We start from the raw sequence: 24055 nt of genomic DNA, 5'->3' as shown, positions 1-24055 counted from the left end.
GTTCAGGGTGTCGGCGGGGCTCCAGCAGTTGTGGCTCATCCCACCTGAGCACTTGATGCACTTTGTGTAGTGCAGCGGGGCCGGGGCCTTGCAGTGAGGTCCATCAGGGGTCAGTTGGCCGCTTTAGCCTTCGCCAGCAAAGCACGTGGCTTACCTGAATTCACGGGTGTCTTCAGGATTAGAAAGATGCTGGAAGGCTGGACCAGGGAGATAAAAATGACCACGTGACCCGAGGCAGCCCATCTCCCCATCAGTTCTTAAGGGACTGGGGACCGCATGGGCGGAAGTCTGCTCGTCAGCGTTTGAACGGAAGCTTTCCCACGCTTCTGCCTTAATTGCAATTTTTGGAGCTCTGCGAGTTAGTGAGCTGATGGCCTCATCGCATACAGACGCGTATGGCCAGGCACTGAATGCCCGGGACATTAAATTTGTTGGGGATAAAGTCTCCATTGGGATCAGATGGTCCAAGACTGACCAGCGACAGCAGGGGAGCCCCTTGCTTTTGGGCCCCTGCTCTGAGCAGGAGCTGTGCCCTGTTAAGGCCCTCACGGAATATGTCACGCTTTGTGGGGATGACCGAGGGGTTTTATTCCGCCATGAAGATGGGGCCCCACTGACTAAATATCAGTTTGGGTGGTGACAGAGAGGGCCCTTAAGAATCTTGGCTTGTCAGGAATCATGTTTGGAACCCAGACTGACCAGCGGCAGCGGGGAAGCACCTTGCTTTTGGGCCCCTGCTCTGAGCAGGAGCTGTGCCCTGTTAAGGCCCTCAAGGAATATGTCACGCTTCGTGGGGATGACCAAGGGGTCCCACTAACTAAATATCAGTTTTGGGCAGTGACAGAGAGGGCACGTAAGACAATTGGCTTGTCGGGGGTCAAATTCGGAACCCACTCCTTCCGGATTGGTGCGGCATCCACAGAAGCTGCTATGGGATACCCTCAGCAGGCGATTCAGAGAGTGGGCAGGTGGCGGTCAAGGGCATTTCGGTCCTATTTCCAGCCTCTGCCGCAGTTTTAAATGGCAAACTACTTGTTCTTTCCTCAGGTGCCATGTCGGGCCGTGAGAGGAAGAGAATCCTGATTTGTGGCCACAGCATGGTGTTCTGGGCGGCCAATCAAGCCAAGAGAACACAGATGGGATCCCAGCTGGGCCTGAGCACTGTGGCCACTGTGGAGTGGCAGGGCAGGCGTGGTCTCAGATGGCCCAGCCTGCTGCCTCTCCTCTTTAGGGGACGGACGAAGCCTCCCCCACATATTGTGGTCATTCACCTGTGTGGTACTGACCTTGGGCTGGTACAGGGCAAGGCCCTGTCAATGCAGGTAGCTGAGGACCTTGAATACATAAGCAGCCGATGGACGAGTGTGCTTATAGTATGGTCAGAGATGCTACAACAATGGGTTTGGCGGGAGGCCTTTGACACCAGGGCGATAGAGAGGGCCCGACGCAAGGCTAACCACGCCATTAAGTGGTCTTTGGGGCAAGGCTTGGGTATTTATTTGCTACACCCCAAGATTAGGGCCGAGTTGCCCACCTCTACGGAGGCAATGGTGTCCACCTGGCACCTGAGGGCAATGATATTTTCCTAGATGACCTGAGGCAAGGGCTTCGGGTGGCTAGGCCACCAGTGGGGCGCCAGGGTCTAAGCAGAGGCTTGGCCCTGGCGTTGGCAGGAGATTTTGGGAATAGGGTGCGGGATGGTGAGCTCCCAGTGGCGTTTCCCCAAGTGTGGGGAACAGGGTCTGCCAGTTATGGCGGTATGCTTGTTGACGGCTACCGTACCCCTGGCAGAATCCTGCGGGGATCCCCAAATACAAGGCCTCCCCTCATGCCGTACGGCTGCGGCGTTAGGTGCTTGCTGGGGGGATCCATTGCCTGGCTGGACCGGGTGGCAGCCATTCTTGGAATGGCCTATACCCGGGGCGATGGGGCTCGCCCAGGCAGGTCAAGGCGGAGGTCCAGGTGTTGACCCCAGGGCTTGACCTGTACCGCATAGTTGGCCCTTGCCTTGTTGTGTTATGGTCATGTTTAATAAATGGCCCTTTAATCCAAGCCTGTGTCTGCCTCTTCATTCCGGGTGGGGTTGCAAGCAGACTCACCCTGCAGCTGCTTGCAGCGTTCAGCAGGGAGTCTTTTTTGCAGCCCCCATTGGATGAACGGAGGCAGGCTCCCTCCCATCCAGGGCTTTGACCAGGGGGGCAGAGCCTGGAGCCTTTATAAGGCGGCTCCGCCCTCTTCCCTGGTGCCGGATAAGTTGTGATCGGCCCACCCACCTCTCCCTGTCTTTAGTGTAGGATTAGCTGGCTGCTTTTCGGAGCCGGGTAGGAATTTTTTGCTCGTCTTTCCTGATTGGCGTTTGGAGAGCGGGTTTTTTCGCCTACCTTGCACTAATGATGGAGGAAGAGATTTAAAAGGTGGAGCTGTTTCGGGTCACTGGCAGGAGATTTTGGGAATAGGGTGCGGGATGGTGAGTTCCCAGTGGCGTTTCCCCAAGTGTGGGGAACAGGGTCTGCCAGTTATGGCGGTATGCTTGTTGACGGCTACCGTACCCCTGGCAGAATCCTGCGGGGATCCCCAAATACAAGGCCTCCCCTCATGCCGTACGGCTGCGGCGTTAGGTGCTTGCTGGGGGGATCCATTGCCTGGCTGGACCGGGTGGCAGCCATTCTTGGAATGGCCTATACCCGGGGCGATGGGGCTCGCCCAGGCAGGTCAAGGCGGAGGTCCAGGTGTTGACCCCAGGGCTTGACCTGTACCGCATAGTTGGCCCTTGCCTTGTTGTGTTATGGTCATGTTTAATAAATGGCCCTTTAATCCAAGCCTGTGTCTGCCTCTTCATTCCGGGTGGGGTTGCAAAAGTACTTGCAGCAATTTGTGTATCTTTTGAGCTTCAAAAACCTGATTGGAGAGAATTTAAAAGTCAAGAAACTAATTAACTTAGAAAAGCCTCTTTCTCAAATCCCCTGAAATGTGACCACTGGATCATTAAATACTACTTTGAAACCATAGTTTCCAAGTACTACAGTTTAAAAATCAGTTTTTTTAAAAAAATCAGAAATAAACACATAATTTGTTATGACCAAGAATCCAGGCAAAGCAGCATATAATTACATTCTGCAAGATGTTAATCTTTTTTATGCCTCAAGCGTAGGGTTGCCAGGTCCCCCTGTCCTCCCATTGGGAGGTGGGGCTTCTGGCACCTACCTCATGTGATGATGATATCACTTCTGGGAAGTGATGTCACACATCGCTCCCAGCTGCTCTGGGAATGCTCCAGCACTCCGCAAGGGGGACAAATCGGGCCTGGATCAGGCCCAAATTGGCCTGGAACGGGCTGCTGCGGAGCATAGGAATGCTCCTGAGCTCCACAGTGGCCAATCCAAGCCCGCATCTGCCTATTTCAGGTCCGACTCTGCCCAGACTGGGCCTGAATCGGCCTGCAACGGGATTGCTTTTGTGATACTGTAGGCAATGAGAAGGTTTATTGCCTACAGTCCAAGCTGATTTGGGCACTCTGCAGCAGCCCGATCTGGGTCGATTCAGGCCCAAATTGGCCTGATTTGGGCCCAAATTGGCTCACTGCGGAGTACGGGAGTGCTCCCATGCTCCACAGCAGCCTGATCCGGGCTGATTTGGGCCTGCATGAGTGCAGTACTTTGGCCTAATTTGGCCACAACTACCAAGTAATTGTTTTTGTGGAACTCAGCGTGCAGGTATCCAACTGACTTCTTGCTTAACACCAGGAAGAGCTGGAGACTTTCTTCCTTGATCTCTAACAGCCAAGCTACAAGTGACGCCTGACACAGGTTGGACCCTTGTCAGCTTCCCTCAAGTTTTGATGGGAAATGTAGGCATCCTGGTCTTGCAGCTGTAATGGAGAGCCAAGATGTAAAACCAGAATGCCTACATTTCCCATCAAAATTTGAGGGAAGCTGACAAGTGTCCAACCTGTGTAAGGCATCACTTGTAGCTGGGCTCTAAGTTGAGAGTTAGCTAAGAGGAACCAATGAAGGGTCCCATTGGCCTGAGAGATGAAGTGAGGAGTAATGTGTTTTATTCTTGACCTCCAGCATGAGTTCCTTGAGGACTCAAGGAGTCTGTGACGTACCCTAGCTGGCTTTTTGTGTACACATAGTTTAAAAATACACGTAGAAAAGATCAGAAAAGATATTCAGCTGAAGCTTCACCCACCTTGCTAGAGAATTTAATGTTACAGATTTACAGTTTAATCCCAAATACACTTTCCTGAGAGTAGCATTGAATAGACCTCAGCAGGAGGAGGACCTGCTTAGAAAGGCACTATTGTTATATGTGCCACAGAACAGAAAAACATTTCCTCAAAATATTGCATCATCATAGTCTGTGGAAGGACTAGGAAACAAATTTCTGGTTGTATATGAATACAACTTGTTCTAAGAAGAAATATGAAAATAAAAAATAGACACTACATTCTGATTTTGCTTCCTTAAGCAAGAAGGACAAGAGTTGACTGTTATTCTGAATAAGGAGAAGACACAATTCTCCCATAGTCCATGTCTGGACTTTAGAAGAGCTGGAAAGATTCTCTACATATTCCTTTTGTTTTCATTCATTCAGTCATTCTTAATACAGTTATTCAAGCTGTAATTGTTACAGAGGCAACACTGACAATACAACAGAAGAAATTTACTGTGATGGCTGTCTTAGTCTGCAGGGAACTAAAACAATGATTCTGAATGACATTACTGGTCTCCAGGGTTGCCAAGTTTTAGAAACAGCAGGATTTCTAAGGCCATGGTTCCTGTTCTGCGCTACTGTTCTGCAAAACTGCAGTCCTAGCATGGGGAATAACAACTATTTTCCAAGGAGTTCTGGAATGTTGGGTGTTTTTAGAAAACGGAATTTGGATAAAAAATTCAGTACAATTACAGTCCATTTCATCTTTCAATGGATGTCTTTAATAAACTTCAGTCCAAACTTATACACCATCATGCCTGCTCTTGTTTGTTTGTTTACAGTCTACCTTTCTCACTGTTAGATTTAGAGATATTTCGCACTCACAGTTTAACGCGCCTTTTTTTAGCAACCGCAGTGGCGTCAGCTTGGCACTGATCCTTTCACACTTCCCAGCAGTTTCGATTTGGCCTCTTGTGATTCTGCCTGGAAGCCTCTGTTCAGCTTTGGACTTTCGGGGCATCGCAGTGCACGTCAGTTTGTTTTTTTTTTTTAACTTTGAGCATGCGTGGTAATGACCCTGCCTTACATCTTAGGACAGTAGGCAAAACCACGGGCAACCCCAGACTAACAATTATAGTTACAGAAAACAAGCCAGGGAACTTCAGAAATATGTTTTTCTTTTATAACGTGTGAAAAAGTGCAGTAGTGCAAAAGTGCAACAATCCAATTATAATAACTTTACAATATAATTTTACAATACAAGAATACACAAACACACAGTACAGTCATTACAAAAAGTCTTCTATAGTCCGTAGAAATTATCCTCTGCGTTAAAGTGCAAAGTGCCTATTACAGTAAGAAGCCGGAGGTGGAGAGTGGCAATGGGCTTGTATATCCTTTCACAGTCCAAAAATTAAATTAATTCCAAAAACGCCGACGGGAGTATGCTGGCAGATTTCAATTAACCCGTTTCGTGAGTAAACACTCACTTCATCTTGGGCATGAACATTTCGGACCGGATTCACTGTGAACATAAATTACAATCAACACCTGTATCCATTATTCATCGCACATGTAAAATTATACAAAGTTTCACAAAATATATCCACTCACAGTGTGGTGCAAGCTCCGTCTACCCTCTCCGGCAGCAAATGAATCAGATGGTGCTAACGGACTCATGATTGGTAAATTAATTACTGTGTATATATCAATTGTTTGGGGCCAATTCCAACAGTAATTATGTCTAAATGGATTCCAGCTGGAGAAAGGTCTGTGAAACCCTAACTACTTATGGTGGAGCCTCCGACATCAAATTTCATAGAAAGCAAGAGTAGATAATCTCCAAATTTAATCCATGCGGTGAGAGGGTATTGAGTTGGAAGATCCATTTAGACTCCAACCGCATGAGTGATTTATTTATATCTGAAGCATATGGGCAGTCCAAATGTTCAAGGACGGAGACCTTAAAGTCGTGATGTGTATGTTTACAATCACGAAAGTGACCAACCAGGGGTGCCTCTAGGACCCCGTTCTTAATCCTTGATATATGTTCTTGTATTCTTATCCTGAGCGGGCGGGTGGTACTGCCTATATATAACAAGGGGCACTGGCATTGTATAATATATACCACATTGGCTGATTTACAGTTTGTAAATCCATGTCGCAGAGGTGTGTGGGTCGGTAAAATCCGATCCAGTCCTACCATGTGGCCACATACATTGCATGTGCCACATGCAAAATGGCCCTTGGGCATGTTAGGACGCGGTGGTGCATTTGAAAATTCGGACCTAATTAAAATGTCCCTGATCGATCTAGTTCGTCTGTAACCAACTGCTACTCCTGACTCACATCCCCGAACATCCACTATAAGATGCCAATGCTGCCGTACAATAGAGGTAATCTTCGATGCTAAGGGGGTATATTCCAAACCCCATTTAATCCTATCGTCCCCTCTCCTCTGTTTCGGAGTCAATAAGGTTCCCCTGTCCGTTGCGTCCGAGCGTGTCCTAGCTTGATCTATGATTGTCCTGGGATAACCTCTTGTGGCAAAATTTTCCCCCATTTCTTTACGTCCAATCTTGTAGAAATATGGATTGGTGGAATTCCGTTTTATCCTCAAAAATTGGCCAACGGGGATATTGTTCCGTAGGCTTTTTGGATGGAAAGACTGATAATGTAAATAGGCACAACGATCTGTGGGCTTCTTAAAGGGACGTACTGCAAGTTTGTTATCTGCCTCCCGATAAATAGTGACATCTAAGTAGTCTATGCTATCGGTGCTGCCGGTCCAAGTGAACTGGATTGCCGGATGCCAGGAATTGAACCACATGCCCAATTCCTCGGCGCACCTTTCCTCCCGTAGTAGGATTATGATGTCATCTATATAGCGCCTATAAAGAAGAATATGTTCCTTAAAGGGATTCCGATCTTCATTAAAGATCCATTGACTCTCTAGAGAGGACATAAAAATATTGGCGATGCTCGGGGCAGCCGCACAGCCCATGGCTACCCCTTGCAGTTGGAAAAAGAATTGGTCGTCAAATTTGAAATAATTCTTCTCCAATATAATATCCAATATATTTAGGAGAAAATGAGTGGAAGGCTTCTGTACATCCCTTGAGAGGAGGGCAGGCGTAGTCGTGACTAGAGGAACCACTATCATGTTATCTAGACCATTTTTTGCAGCCTCTAGTCACGACTACGCCTGCTTATTTAAAAGATACTATGTCTTTAATTTCCCTGGTGGAATCAATGGACGTCCCTTCGACAGTATACCTGATGTCCTTGGACGTGAGGTCACTATATACTTCCATTCCTCACGAAGAGGCGAGGCATGTAGTCCAAAATGCCCTCCTCTCAAGGGATGTACAGAAGCCTTCCACTCATTTTCTCCTAAATATATTGGATATTATATTGGAGAAGAATTATTTCAAATTTGACGACCAATTCTTTTTCCAACTGCAAGGGGTAGCCATGGGCTGTGCGGCTGCCCCGAGCATCGCCAATATTTTTATGTCCTCTCTAGAGAGTCAATGGATCTTTAATGAAGATCGGAATCCCTTTAAGGAACATATTCTTCTTTATAGGCGCTATATAGATGACGTCATAATCCTACTACGGGAGGAAAGGTGCGCAGAGGAATTGGGCATGTGGTTCAATTCCTGGCATCCGGCAATCCAGTTCACTTGGACCGGCAGCACCGATAGCATAGACTACTTAGATGTCACTATTTATCGGGAGGCAGATAAATAGTGCAGGTCCCACCCAAAGGAAAAGTATCTCAGAGTCATAAAGTAAGAGGTGCAGCAAAAAAAATGGCGGAAAAGAGGAGTTCAGAGAGCTATTATGTGGGTGTGGTTAATTTCACACAATCCAATCAGCAACCAAGGAAAAGAAGAGGAGGGGGGGAGCGCCGCAAAACGTTCACATTGGCATTAATCGCGTCTGCCCCAACTAGGCAGCTGATTAAAAATTAACATCGGGCTATATCAGCAAGGAGAAAAATCGAAGTAATGGGGGGAAAGAGCGGCACTGCGTCCTATGACCTGCTTGCAAATGTGAAAGCCCTGAAAACATGGGATGCGGAACAGGTACAGACACGCTTTAAAACCCGAGTGCGAAAAGTCTCTTAGTTAGGTAGCTCATTCTGCAGTAGAATGAGCAGGATCTGAGTCTAGTGGCACCTTAGGGACCAAGATTTCCGGGTGTGAATTTTCAAGGTCAGAACTTACTTCAACACCTGAAGAAGGGAGCTTTGACTCTCAAAAGCTTATGCACAGACTTTTTGTTGGCCTCTAAGGTGCCACTGGACTCAAATCCTTCTTTCTTCACTAAGACTCAAGGCACTTTTGTGCACCATTCTCTGGGTTTTTTTTAACTCCACACTAGATGTGTATTAAGTATTCAGATACTAAACAAAAACATTTTGTTAACATCATTAATATGATGGCAATGAGAAATATTTTTTAAAACCTCCTTTAATATTAGTTAATATGCACACGTCATCATTACTTTCAAGCCTAGCTGTCTGGTTTAAAGTCCATGGAGGAGAGGGATGGGATGAGAAATAATGTAACTGACATACATGTTTTCCTCTTCCTTCTCCTTACATGGTGCTAGGCCGAGAGCTATCACTGCTTCTGGCTTAGACAGGGGCAAATCTGTGTCTTCTTCACATTTTCTTTAAATGCTGCCACTTTGATAAATATAGTCAGTGCTAACCTAAGCAGAGTTACTCCTAAACCCATTGATGAGTAATTCTTCTTAGGATTGCACTGTACATTTCCTAGGATTCCCTTAGACATGGTGTATTAAATATGACAATGGCACCACACACAAACAGAACACACTATAGGAAGTAACACAGATCCCCCTCAATGATAAGTTGGTATAATGTTTAATGTATAGGAGTCCTGACATGGATAGGAATACCCCAAGAGCCTTGGCATCAATACTAGCCCTACAAACCAGGGCATGGACTGCAGAGAACGCCATACTGCAGTAGAAATGCACATCTATGGCATACCCACATTCTCAATTTTAGCACTGCACAAGGACAAGTTACCAGAGAGTCCCTTGAAGGAATCCAAGGCCAATCGTCCAAGCTGACAGTTTTCACAATCAAATACAATCACTTGGGATGGATCAGTCATGCTGACTGGCTGCCTCACATGCCAATCATTTTGGTCTGTACTCTCCCATACACCATCCCCCTGCTGCAGGCGAGGGGTCCATTGCCATCACCTGCTCCTATTCTTCCCACAAATCTATGTGTTCTGAGATTCCAACTGTGTTTCCCAAAAGTAGGTTGCGAGTCAGCCTTCCCTAACCGTTATTCCTTCCTTTTGCATCAGTCTCTTTCCTTCTTATTCCTCCTTTCTAGGTTCTCACATTCTCAAATAGTACCTTTATGATAATAGCCGTAAGAAGGGAAGAAAGTGTTGTAGAGTGGCCAGGAGTTGTTCAATGCACTTCAAAAAAGCCACAGGAGAGAAAGAGGTGTATGCATGCATGGTCTCTTTTTTGGTGCTGCTCCTTCAGCAGCCTGACCTCTCGTCCAGCCCCCTGTAACACCTTACTGACCTCTACCTACTGTGGAAGATATACTGCATCAAGCCCCTCATCACTAACCCCTCTGCTGCTATATGCCATCTTGACCCATCTTCTCAACCCCCTGAACATGCTCCCTCAAGATCAGCTCTGGGCCAGCTGGCAGAGGAAGAGAATAGAGCTTCCCCTCAGGAGCAGCCTTGTGAACTTCTTGTTCAGAGCAAGAGTCTAGTAGCACCTATAAGCTCATACCCTACCACAAATTTTGTTAGTTTTATAGGTGCTATTGGAATGTTGCTCTTTTCTACTGCTACAGACAGACTAACATGAGTCCTAATCTATCTCCTTGTTCAGAAGAAGAGAAGACGCTTTGTTATATCCCCTTCTCCCCCACATATGTTGTGTTTTATCCATGGGCTTGTTCTAATGGAGGCCTCATAATTTCCCTTCTCAATCAGTAATGTGTTGGTTAAATTTTTCCTCTTATCACAATCCAAGCACTGATTAAAGTCCTCAATCATCTCTCTGGTTAAAAGTGGTAAAATGCTCATGTTAAGTAGTTGTGAGCAAACAGCTACTGAGTAACATCTTCCCAGTGGTAAAAGAACCATGTCAGTCTTCTAAGTTTAAATGGAAACTAAGGGTCCTTTCACAACTTGTACCTTGCTAACACACTTGCACTGTACTGAAGCTGAAAACGAGGCCATTTTTTATTTATATGCTTTGAAATTTCTGCTTTGTAGAGAAGAGAACATACTGTCAAATGTGGTGATGAATGTAACCAATTGTGCCATCTCAGTAAGGAAAACATGACATTTGACTACAAATTAGAGGTATACACATTTTCCTATGTAGAATAATAACCTCTGTAAGAAAATAATCCTGAGTGAAGTGGCTCCTAGAAGAACCAGCTTCAGTGTTTAATTTGAAGCAAGGCCTGGATCTGTATTTTGGGACCCAAGACCTCGGCCGTTTCCACATGGCTTACCTGAAGCCAGGCCATGCCGCAACGTTGCGGATCGTGCAGGGGAAAACGCGAAATATTGCATTCTCGTGTGAGTTTTGCATGACGTCGCGCAAAACTCGCGCGAGAAAACGCGTTATTTCGTGTTTTCCCCGGCACGATCCGCAACGTTGCGGCATGGCCCGGCTTCAGGTAAGCCATGTGGAAACGGCCCTGAACTTGGAAACAATACCTTCCGTGTCATATATTAGTTGAATTTTTTTTCACTGAATATTCATGTTGATTGATAATGAATCAAGTAAAAGATGTCTTGATGGTTCCTTGACTTTCTTAGAATCTTAGGGGAAATTAAGGGAAAGGTTGGCACATAACCTCCATAAGCAAAGGTTACATGTCCAACTACAGTAAATAAGCAGAGGACCTATGAGAACTCACAGGGTATCTCAGTGTCCTATATCCCCTCCCCAAACTATTTTCTCTCTTCTCCCCCTTGACAGTCCTCAGCTGTCAACCTCCTTTCCACCCACCCACCTACTTTTATGTGCCCTGCCAGTCTTCAGCTTCCCTTCCATACATCCCACTGAAAGAGGGATCCCCTGCCCCTGCCCCCACACCCCGCCCCCACTTACCTGGCCAGCAGGGGGAGCTCACCTTCCATGTGCACTCCCCTGCAGCGCCGTGTGCTCCCATGCACTGCAGCCACCTGGATTGGGCCCGTTTTGGCCCAGATCAGGCCCGAATTGGGGCCACTATGGAGTGCAGGAGTGCTCCTGCCCTCCACAGCAGCCCAAAAACGTGCCCGTTTCAGCCCACATGGGCATGGATTGGACCCGTTTTGAGCCGCTGCACAGCACAGCGTCCCCAATCTGGGCCCCCGAAATGAGCCCAATCTGGGCCGAAACAGGTGCGTTTTGGGCCACTGTGGAGGGCAGGAGTGCTTCCGTGCTCCGCAGTGTCCCCAATCTGGGCCCCTGTGGAGCATGGGCATGCTCCTGAGGGCCATGTGATGACATCACTTCCCGGAATCACCCCACCCCCACCCCCTAGGGTTGCCAGTCTCCAGGTAGTGACTGGAGATCTCCTGGAATTACAACTGGTCTCCAGGCCACAGAGATCAGTTCACCTGGAGAAAATGGGGGGTGGAGTCTATGGAATTTTGCCATGCCAGGGCCCTTTCCCTCACCAAACCGCACTTTCTCCAGGTTTCTCCAGGTTTCACGCCCCGATCGCCAGGAATTTTCTAACTTGGCGCTGGCAACCCTACCACCCCCGCAGGTAAGTGCCAGGCCCCAATCCCTCGCCAGGAGGTTGAGGGGGCCTGGCAACCCTACACTGAAAGTCTCTTCCTTTTTCTTCTCTCAACCCAGTTGACTACCCTTTTCTGTCCCCCTTCCAGGATCCACTTCTTCTTGCCCTTCCCTTGTATTCTTTCCTCTCACCCATCTATTACCTCTTCCAGTTTCTCTCCCACCCTGTCTGTGACTGACAGAAAGCAAGACTTGGAAGACTTGGCAATATTGTTGTGATTGCCCCCTGTAACAGAAAAGCCCCACTGGAGCCCCCAAGGTGTCTAGGCACCAACAGTTGACCAAGCCCCCACCTGCTAACATGGCACTCTCCTGGCTTTCCCCACCCCTTTTCTTTTCCTCTTTCAGTACACCATGCCACCATCTTGCCTTTGTAGAAATGACATGCTGAGGGGACCAGGGCTCCCAGCTCCTCTGTGTTGCTGTCTAAGGCCCCACCTTGTGCCCATATCTCCCACTACCCAGCATCTGGATACCATGGAGGCAGCTTAATGTACTTGTGCACCACTGGGGGATTAGCAATTTGCCAACTGACTGCCCTCCTTTTCCTGATACCTGTTTTAAACAGCATGTTTAAACTGTGGAGGTCTAGGTGGTACAGAGAACAACTACCAACATTAAAATGATAAAACATTTATTAAAAAGGAAGTGTCCATACTCATACTCTCAGCACAGCAACAGATTGAGCAAGGGATTGAAAAAAAAGGTGTAAGCGTGTAATTCCTTTCTCCTTCATTCTGTACATGCTCTAGCCTTCAGCAAGAGCTCAGGTATAAGAGGTCCTTCTCCCTAGAATGAATCAGCAAAAGAGAGTTTGCCCCTCTATGCCAAGGGGCTTTATTATCTCTGTTTGCCCACCCCCTGTGGGTCAAAGAAGCCTTTCCTGAAATCTCCAGGAAGAGACTTTCCAGCATCTTAAGCTTCCCTAATGTCTCTTCCCTGTTAGGTGCCAACTTTTAGAATGAGGTGTGAGCTGACCACTTCATTGTCTATGGCCAGAAAGCCATTAAGCATTTCTAAAGCATTGGCCTGGGTGAGGCAGGAGCAACTGAAATGAATTCCCCTCTCATGCCTGTTCGCCAAGAGACAGAAAAACATTTTGAAGCTAAAGGTGAAGGTTTTGTACAGTCCAAACCTCCACAGTAAAATGCATTTCTGTACATCTCCCAATCCTCAAAATCACCTTCAGCATCTCTGAAGGTAGTCTTGTGAAATTTCAGTGCCATTCATCACTTTTCTATTAATTGGAAGGTTACCCCCATCAAGTGTAAGTTTTTTTTTTTGTTTCATATTTTTCTGCAAACCTGGGGCTTCCCTCCAGTTTACAGAAAAATCCCACATTTGTCCATGGCTGCTTAGTGTGTATTTTTGTAATTTTTGCTCCACACTCTTGGTTCCAGTTCAGAATGATACATAATATTAATTAAACCCTAACAAATATGAATGGACTTAAAAGGCTACAACTCTGTTTAGGACTGCCCTGTAAATCATGTACAAGAAATATTTGATGGTTGTTGTGGGTTTTCCGGGCTGTATTGCCGTGGTCTTGGCATTGTAGTTCCTGACGTTTCGCCAGCAGCTGTGGCTGGCATCTTCAGAGGTGTAGCACCAAAAGACAGAGATCTCTCAGTCATCTCTCTGTCTTTTGGTGCTACACCTCTGAAGATGCCAGCCACAGCTGCTGGCGAAACGTCAGGAACTACAATGCCAAGACCACGGCAATACAGCCCGGAAAACCCACAACAACCATCGTTCTCCGGCCGTGAAAGCCTTCGACAATACAAGAAATATTTGCATAGTATATATTTGATGCATAGTACTATTCGTTTAAAAGCTATCAGAAAAACCACAACTATTTAAAGAATAATGACTTCACTTGTTTCTTCAATTTATTCTCAGACTCAGATGATTTAGATGGCTTGACACTATTAAGTGAGTAAGTACATGCCAGCTACTTCCCATTGTCATGTGTGATTTTTTATTTGGCTATTTCTTTTAAACATTATGAGGTAAATAAATATTATTTGCAAAACATTTCCCCAACATTACTGAAAAGGTGGCTATATATAATTTATATATAATTTATATATATATAATTTATCTTTCTAAACATATACTGTTATTTAGTTGTAAAAACTGCAAATTAAAGAAAATATCTCTACAGATATTGATTTTACTTGACAAACAACAATTAAAGAATTATCCTAAGCAAAGCTGAATGCTGTTGCAATTTTTGATGGTCTGTAATTCTCAGTTCTCAGAAGATAATTTAAAGAAATAATCCTACTTCAAAATACTATAATCCAAACAAAAATGTTAAGACCAGTACTTTCCCCACTTTTTCTAATGTTTGGAGAAAATGGTTTTAGTAAGAGAATGAATATTTAACAGGATGCTAACCACTGCCTCAATATGTGTTGTTGAAGATAAGCACAAGTTAAAATTCAACTTAGCTGTTTAAATACTATTTAATTAAATAGTGTGGCAGCAGCTGTCTTCAAATGGAACAATATCATGAACGGCATAATGACTTTCAAAAGTTAATACCTGACATAACTACACAGTATTACTACTGTAGTACTACTGTGAACACAAGACAAACACCATATTGAGTCGCCATTGATTTGGAGGAAAAGTAAGTCAAGGCTGACATTGTGCTGCAAACATTATCTAGAGCTACTAGCTGAATGGTTAGATTCCATTAAAAACATTTTTGTTCATGTTTCATAACAAACAACAGGCACTTCGGTTTAAAGCATGGTAGATTGCAAAGAGATGGACCCTATGCCTGAAAATATAACTGTACTCCACAAAACAGGAGCTTCCCACTGTAGCCTGCTGCACTCCATGAAATGGGCAGCTGACTTCTGGGGGTCACTGGGAATACCCTGGGGGTCTGCAGAGGGAGGGGGGACATCAGTAGAAATAATGAGAGTGAAACAATATCCAACCCAAAAATAGCAGGTACAGATGATTATTAGCCCAGCAGAAGATTCAAGGCAGGTGGGAGGAAGAAACAGGAACTCATTAAGAGATATGGAAATGCTGCAACTTCCATATATAACTGATACTTAGAAGTGGGATTGATATATTAGAAAAAGTAATATAGCATACATATAGTAAGGGAAGAGGAAATTATTTAGAGTAATAAATGTTATTAAGTTAGAATATTAACTTAACTATCATTAAGTTTGAATTATGGTTAAGTATAAGATATGAGAAGTATGCTGTTAATTATGGGAAGAAGTATTAGTAAAATTAATTTGATAAGTATGTTATTAATTTTGGGAAGAAATATCAGTAAAATTAATATAGTATGTATAGATTATAGAGTAATTAGGGCTTAGAGTAAGGATTGCTATGTAGGGATGCTTGATTGTCTAATATAGGATATGTTAAGTAATAAAGGGGGTAGAGGGTTGGAAAGCTGTTGGAAGTCAAGAAGGAGTGGGGGGAAAGGGTGGGTGTTAGGTTAGATTCAATCAGATAGGGTTTAATTGAAATATTGTTTGAAATTATGCTCACCAATAAACAATTTTTTTTTAAAAAAAGGAAATGCTACAACTTCCCTGTACAAAATGGTTGACAGGGAAATTTTCACTTCTCATTCTGTACAAAGTTTTAATCTTGTTTTTCCGTATTTTTGCCTATAAAGTGGTAGAGAAAACTTTTGATTCTTCGGGCCATCCTTGTCACTGTTATCACTAGTACCTATAAAAACTGGACTTTTGGCTTACCTTTGAGGATACCTGGAGGTCCTGGTGCTTTAAGGTTTTTATGGTATTTAAGAAGGTATGTTCCGTGAGGCTGTGCTGACGCCTGGGAGCGAGCCGTTTGAATGAACTTTATTTGCATATGTTGATATTGCTTCTTACTCTTGTAAGTATAATATTTTAGATATACTGGGAATATGTGCAATAATTGAACCTTGTAATAAGATGAATTCTGATTTTTTGCAGCTGTAACTGCTTGGAAGAAGGAGAATCCGATACGGGATGGTCTATTGCTAGCGAACCCGTTGCGGTTACAATTTGATTATGTTTGTTAATTTCACGGTTTGAATGTACTCCCGGATTGACCCTTTTTGGATGTTATACCTTGCACATACTTATGTACAAAAATACATGAATGTACTGTGTGTATTGTGATTGACTACGCTGGGGCTTTTTACAGTCCACCTTGCTCTTCGAGAGTTCTTTTTTTCCCCCTTGGGGAACTCTAGGCGTACGCCAGGGCTTCTGTTAAGAGCACTTTAATGTAATGTTTAATGTTTATTTCACAGTTATTGGATAAATTAATTGCTTCTCTCATTGCCTCTTTACTATTTTGAGTTAGTTGGTCGCGTTTCTTTTTTCCATTCTTCAATTCAAAGCAATGCACATGAAAAATGATGGTCACTATTTTAGATCTGGATCCAATGCACAAGTGCAAATGTAAATGGATTTAGTACAGTTTCACTTGTGCAAATTCTTGTGCAACACCTAGTGCTTTACTCCATATATATTATAGTGCCCAGAAACTACTTGCCCAATATGTTGCACAAGCAGAAAAATGCAAGTGGGGTTACAATAAGGTTAAACTAGCACAAGCGGCTACCATGTTTTTTCTCCTCATATTTCTGCTTGTACAAGATCTCTACAGCAAGCAGATATTTTTTGCCAGAGATTTTGTTCCCTCTGTGTAATCCAAACATATCCATTACTGAAGCTGCTGCTACAGAGCAACAGGAAGAACTAGGCTTGCATTTACAACACTAGCTGTGCACCAAACTTGACAAATAGTGACTATGTTGTGATAGAGAGGCATTGCCTCCTTTGTCTCCTTTCCCAAACTGAATTCTTTCATTCCAACAGGCCCAGTGGTGCCAGCTTTCCGTAACTACTCACGGACCAAATATGGATATAAATGGGATGGCCTCATCATTCAAGAACAAACTGAAGGAATAATATAGGCTCCCTGGGGCATCGACTTTATTTTAACATCTGAGGACAAGTACACTGCAATGCCATGTCAGTTCTCCTTAAGAAGGATAATGTGGGCTATGCCTGGATGAAGAGAGGCAACCTAGGACCCAGCAGCTATAAAAGGGAATGTATGCAGTGATAGCAACACTGTTGCCACTAGAATAAAATAGGGACACAGTATTGTAGCTGTGCTGTGCACTTTGAAATGTTTGCCATGCACTCAGGGGTGGCCTTAGTGAATCTGGGGCCCTGGTAGGCTTCTCAATTTCCCTCTAGTGGTGGACAATCATATGAGGGTTTGCCTCATTGTCTGCCGATCACTGGCAATCGGCAGATAGTGGCAACCCACCCACCCCCTTCTGTGATCACCCACCACTGGCAGGCAACCTAGGAAAACACACACTGAGCACATTCCCAGAGGGGTGAGATGACATCAGTTCCCAAAGTGTGCCAGCCGCCATTGTGCCAGCCGCAGGCATGCTCCCACACTTTGCTTGGTCCAATTTTGGCCCCAAATGGTCCCAAATTGGCCCCATGCAATTATAACACCTGGCCAGGAGCACACATGCAGAGGAAACTATTCCAGGTAAATCCTGTGTTTTCCACTCTCCAGCAGGGTATATGGACATGGGAACCCTAGTCCCTGGGCAAAAGTTCAGGATGGATGCCCAGAATCACTGCCACCCTCCAGTGGGGCACCCTGCCACTACCACCTCTGGGACCGAACAAGAGACACCCTTTCTCCATGTGAAGGAACCATTACTGGAAGCCATCTGCCTGTGGCTCAGTGAGCACCAGCAGCCAGTACTGAGCTGGTTGCCCAGTCCCTGGACAGGGTGGGCACAAGTGGCTGTCACTGAAAACAGGAAGCTCATGCACTGGACAGGATGGGTGTCAGTGGCAGCAGCAGGACCATGTTCTTTTTCTTCTTTCCCCCTCCATCAGGAGGGTGGTACAATAAGCAGCTGCCCTTGTTGGCTAAGACCACCCCTTCATGAACTCCTTTGCTGAGCCTGGCATAGGATAATATGAGTAGCCAAACAGTTTCAGCTGTTCAACAAGGTGCTGCTGGTGCCACCAGCAAAAATATTAGCCATGGTTGTGGACTAAAAGAGGGAAAAAGCAGGGGACTCTCGATGACTGATGTTAAACGTATGCCAGTGTTTTTGCACATATAATTTTATGCCAATATGAGTGAGCACTAAATTATAACTTCTATTCCCCCCCCCCATCATGCTCCAAAGCCTTTACACTACTGGAGTCCTGCTAGCGTTAACTGTTATTCTTTTTGTGGTAGCCTGCTACTAGCAGAAAGATATCGTTATCGTGGAATCACATTTTATCTGATGATATAAGCATTCTGCTTTGCTGGTGCAAGGAAGCAATCCAAGCTCACACAGTAGGTGTAAAAATTTCTAGGCCTTTTAAAAAATAGAATAGATTATTAAAATATATGCATTATGTCAACTTCAAAAGCAACAGCTAGAATTTTGATATAATGGGGGCATGACAGAACGTAACCCCATGGAAAATGTACTTGCCGTAAAAATTACTGTTTTTAGCAATGTTAAAAAATTTTAAATGAAAGAATGATATATACCGTCCTTGTTATAATTCTATCACTTCACTTTCAATTAATTTCACATAACATAAGATGCAAAAGCATACATATGTATTCTTTAATGTACAAGATTGTAATTAATATAACATCTGTTTTCAATGTATTATCTATTAAAGGAACAAATAATTTTATAGGATTCTAATGTGCATATCTTAAGCTTTAAATCACTTGACTATAACGAATAAGCAATATAGTTTCAAAAATATTGTAACTACAACTATAGATTACAGTTTTTTAAAAATGTAAATCATCAGTTTTAATGCAAAAGCAACAGCATATCTCTATAATTACTGGGTGCATTTTGAATCACTTTTATGGTTACTGCTCAAGACCCATTAAAAATCCAAAACACTGAGCTGCATAGGATATAAAGCTGGAATTATGATGCAGTACAAGCTGTAATTGAAATCCATAAATTTTCTTACCAATATTCAAAGTTATTTTGATACCAGGGGTTGCTGTTGTATAGAAACGACTTTGAAAATATTTACTTCATCTTGCAAAGTGGTTGTGGCAGCACCACCTGCATTCCATTTTCATGTTTTGATAAGCTACAAGTACAAAAATAACCTTGGTGATCTGTGTCTAAGCTTATGTTTAACACAAATGAGTTTGCCTACTATTTCTCTCAAGTCTGTAACAGAAACAATACATAATTTCTGAGTCCCTTATCTATGCTGCAAAGCCTTTCTGTGCTGAAGTTAAAAAGAGATTAGAAGAAATCCACACTACATTTTTATAACAAGGCATGAAAAATTTAACACATTATTCGGCGGTCACTACCACTGAATGAATGGGTTACATGCCAGATGGTTAACAGCTTAAAAGTTAATAGTCACGCTTCACTGGATAGTTTCACCAGAATTTTTAGGAACACATATAATGAAATTTGATATCTCAATGTATTTTGAAAGGTAATCCTTAAATACTTGACTTTGAGACAGACTATACTTGGGTAGGACTATATGGGCTTCATCTGGAAGAAGAAGCTGTACCAATATAAAAACACTAGCAGAACCACAGGAGCAAAGGAGTAGGAAAATGTCCACCTAGAAAACTACTCTAACTGGCAAAGGGCCATGGAAGAGTTCCATTCCTAGTCATGCTGTTTATCTTGGTTGTTTGCTGGAACTTGGGTACAATGGACTATATGGCTTATAAGCAACTGGTTCACTCTTTGGCTGATAAACTATTTGGTACAGTGTTTTAAATATTTCCAGATGTTCAGTTGGATACTTCATGTGCTACCGGAGTTCAGGAAGAAAATATAAAGAATGTCAGCAAAATGGGAAACCTCTTGGACAAGGAGATGAGGGAAAGTATGGATTATAAGAGACAACAAGCAAAAGAGTTGCCTGGAAAGGTCTCAAGAAACAGAAGCCTGCTTTCCCAAAGGCAATATCTCAGGCTCAAGCTCCAGGAATTGCTTTCTCCATTACACCTGCTGTTCAAATTGCCCATCTTTTGCTTCTGCTTACTGCTGCTTAGTAGTTTGCTATGTAGGCTGGGGAATCCTAGAGCCTATAATTTTCTGGAACAGTTCATGGTCACCAAAGGCAGCACCGACTTGTAGCCAGATCTAACTGGACACATGATAAAACACTGGATACATAATCTCCGATTGTCTGGAATTACTTTAGGGAAAAAACACTTTTTAATGTAGTAGGAATGCTGCATATTATGGAAAGAAACAATTGCAAAACGGTGGAAAAGAGGACTTTTAAAAAATCTTTCACCTTCCTGCATGTCTCACCTGGAAGGTTTTTCACTGTTTTCCAGGGTTACCTTACAAGCATCATTTCCCTCACTACCCTGAGGTGCTTTGAATGGCTCACTTGAGCCATCTGAATTACTTTACTGAGTCAATTTGCAAGGTCCATCAAGTATGTATCCAATGGTTGACACTTATTTTCTGCAGAAGCTCCTGGATTGTTGCAGCTGCATAAAAGGCAGAAATTCAACAGCTCACACTTTCTATTACTGTATCTCCATTCTGGGACAGACTTCCGCTGAATTTCTGTCATGGAACTATTAAAAATAATATTTTCACCTGAAAAGATCTTCTGCTATAAGACAGAATTCCTATTATTATACTCTATTCATAAAACCCCTTGCAATTTTGAGAGCACCTGGAGGCTAGAATTAAATGAAAAAATTAATTGAATCTTAAATTAGCATTTTAATAAAGGCTGCAAATCCTTAACAGGCTTAGTTAAATTGAAATCAGTGTAACTTACTTCTGAGTAAATGTGAGCATTAATGTGAAATACATAGATGTTTCCATTTGGGAAACTTTAATATGTGAGGAAAGCTTGGCTCATCATCCTACTTAATCCAATTTTGCTCCCCCACTCAGTATTTTTAGTGCCATCACTGGCTAGACAAGTAGCTCCATGAGACACTTTGATGGAAATTTCTTATAAAAGGCAATAATAATGGGACTTCCATGGTAGATAGTATGAGAGAAATGAGAGTGTAAAAAGGAAAATAAGAAACCGGAAGTTAGAAAAGGAGTTGAAAAATATTGTTGGAATAGTAGAACAGGGAGAAGAAAGCATCAATATCTTCTTAAACAAACATCAAACAAAGGAGAATAGCACACATTGCCTAGTTTATTTTGGGACAAGTCCAAAACAGTACAAGTCCCGAAATGTCTTCTCCATGGACTACTCTACTCTCCCTGCAATGAAAACACATTCACAAAATAGCCCCTCACTTTCCTCGGAGGCCTCTAGGCATGTATGGTGATTGTAGACTAGAGAAGGAATGTCCTACGGAATGCTACAACTGTCTCCTTTTATCTCTGGGACAGGTAGATAAAGCAGCAAATATTGGATCTTCCCCAGAAATAGTTCTGGTTCCATTTGGGTTTTGCTCTGATTCCATTTGGAGTGAAATCAAAGGAGATAAATTTCTTCAAATAGTTTTATTTTTGCCATGCAGACATTTTGCTTGTAATATATCAGTTCATTTGAACTGCATAACTTGATTTTCAATGGGCAGATCTTTCATCCAAGGTCTGACTAGAAGGTCGTTGTCCCTAAAAGACTTCGAACCACTGGGAAGATAGTCCTATCCATAGATTTCTTCAACCGACTTGCTTTATAGCTCTTGTCTTAGACACAATCTAGTTGACTGCTACATCATACACCTTACAAAATCATAACTAGAGATGTGGACATTAACAAAGTTTTACTAGGTGTGACGAGTTGGCACAAGACGCAACAGCAAAGGGGTGGGGTAGAGGCAGCAGAGCGGGATCTTCAAAAGGAAGATGCACAGCCCTGGGGGGGCATTGGAGAGTGGGATGGTGGAGGTGGAGAGCAAGAGAGGGAGACAAGAAGGAGTAAGTAAGCTGAGGTGCAGAGCCAAAAGAACTGCAAACAGCAGGGTTCAGAGACAAGGCAGCAGGGACGGAGGTCCAGTTTCAGAGCCAAACCACACGAGACCAATTACATGTGTATGAAATGTGAATACACTTACATGAGTTTCCTTGCTGCTTTCCTGTTCACTTGCACACTGCGACCCCACTGCAATCAATCCCATGGTCAGATTGGCATGTGTTTCTTCCCCATTCCTCCCAGACAAGAGATGGTATCCCATGATGCACCTTCTCTTTGCACATGCTCAAACCTTCCTCTGCAGCTTTTCTGAAAGGGAGACTCATTTACTCAATTGGACACATTGGGAAAAAAACCCGCCGAATTTCCTGGGGGGGGGGGGCTGAAAACGTGGGTTCCACACCTCTGCTGAGATCTTGAAGCTTCCCCTGCAAGGAAGGAGGGCATCTATGCAAAGGGGGGTGGGCAATCTCCATGTCGGAAGCCATGGCAATGTTTCTTGTAGTCAGCCAGAATCAACTCTTTCCTGCCGGTTTGTCCCCAGCCACCTTCGATCTCCATTATCATCTATGGAGAAAACTGTGGGGGCTATCCAAAGAGATGGGGGTGGCATTTTGCAAAATAAATCTACAAAATGTTCAGGGGACCTACTGTTTACTCTCCTCTAAAGACCCCCAAGTTTCAGGGAGATTGAACCTTAGGGAGCCATTTTAGCCACACACACACACACACACACACACACACACACACACACACACACACACACACAAGAAGGTGCCGTCAGCCATCCCATCTTTTACTACTGTAGAGAGAAAATGACAGCAACTGGGGAAACCCATCGGTCATTCTTTTCCCGGGGTTCAAGCTCCCTGAAACTTGAGAGGGTCCTTAGAGGACAGTGAGGAGTCGGTTTCCTGCAAATTTGGTGGATTTTGGACCTTGGGGAGGTCATTTTAGAGCCCCCCAAAGTACGTGCCAACAGCCACTCCGTTTTTTACTATTGTGGAGAGAAAATGACAGCAACTAGGGAAATCCATCAATCATGCCTTTCCCAGGTTCAATCACCCTGAAACTTGAGGGATCTTTAGAGGACAGTGAGGAGAGGTCTCCTGCAAATTTGGAAGATTTTGCTTGTAAAATGTCCCCCCAGCCCCCAAGATAGCTTCCCTAGTTTTCCCCATGGAATAATGGAGATTGGAGGTGGCTGGGGGCACCTTCTTTCGCAGCCCATAAAATGGGCTCCCGAAGTCCAATCTTCATGAAATTTGCGGAGTCTTTAAAGAACAGCTAGAAATAGGTCCCCAGCAAAGTTGGTAAAATTCAGTCCTAAAATGCTCCCCCAGACAGCCCTGAATTGCATTTCCCACTGGAAATAATGGCCAAATTTTACCAAATTTGCTCTTTATTGCTGAGCCAAACTGGAGAACAAGTTCCCCCCACCCCATCCTTTTCAGGTTCATGTATCAGGCATGTTTCTGAACTTTTGCTCAGATGCTGGATCTAAGGGCAAAAAGAGGGGGGAGAGAAGCGGAAGCTGCCCAAAATCAATGCTCTGCAATGATGACTCATTGATTATGACCATGGACACTCACAACTGTGACTACACCAGTTCCCCAACACGTGGAAGAACTAGGACTACATGACACATGTTCAACTGGGGTAAAATGGACATGGGCAGGTAGGAGCAGACATGATTCTAGACACTCGCAGACACTTGCATAGCCTTGTGTAACTCATCTCATATAGTTTGGCTCTCAGAGAGCTAGTAAGAGGGGAGCAGGGCTGCTCCATGTAGAGCCCAGTCAGGCCAGCCAGGACTCCTCATCCCGAACAACACTACAGCCTACCTGCTGGATAAGATATCCAGCATTGAGCTCAGGAGGAGCACAACTGACAGGAGCATGGGAGATGTTAGAGGACAGGAAACCCCAATCAGGCCAGGGATGAGCTGTAAGGCCTGCTGTTAAAGGGGCTGCACTTACTCTGAGGCCACTGGGCAATTGTCACACTAGGGTTTTTTTGTATTTAGACATTCTGAATTTCCACATGAAAAACTATGTCCCCTGCTCCAGGCATGAAAAGCACAAACTAAAATAATAATTTTAAGATAAGAATATTATCTGGAGGGAGGAAAAATTACCCAGTGGAATTAA

Source organism: Eublepharis macularius, chromosome 1 (genome assembly GCF_028583425.1).
Source record: "Eublepharis macularius isolate TG4126 chromosome 1, MPM_Emac_v1.0, whole genome shotgun sequence".
In the NCBI taxonomy this organism is placed as follows: domain Eukaryota; kingdom Metazoa; phylum Chordata; class Lepidosauria; order Squamata; family Eublepharidae; genus Eublepharis; species Eublepharis macularius.
This window is presented reverse-complemented; position numbering follows the sequence as displayed.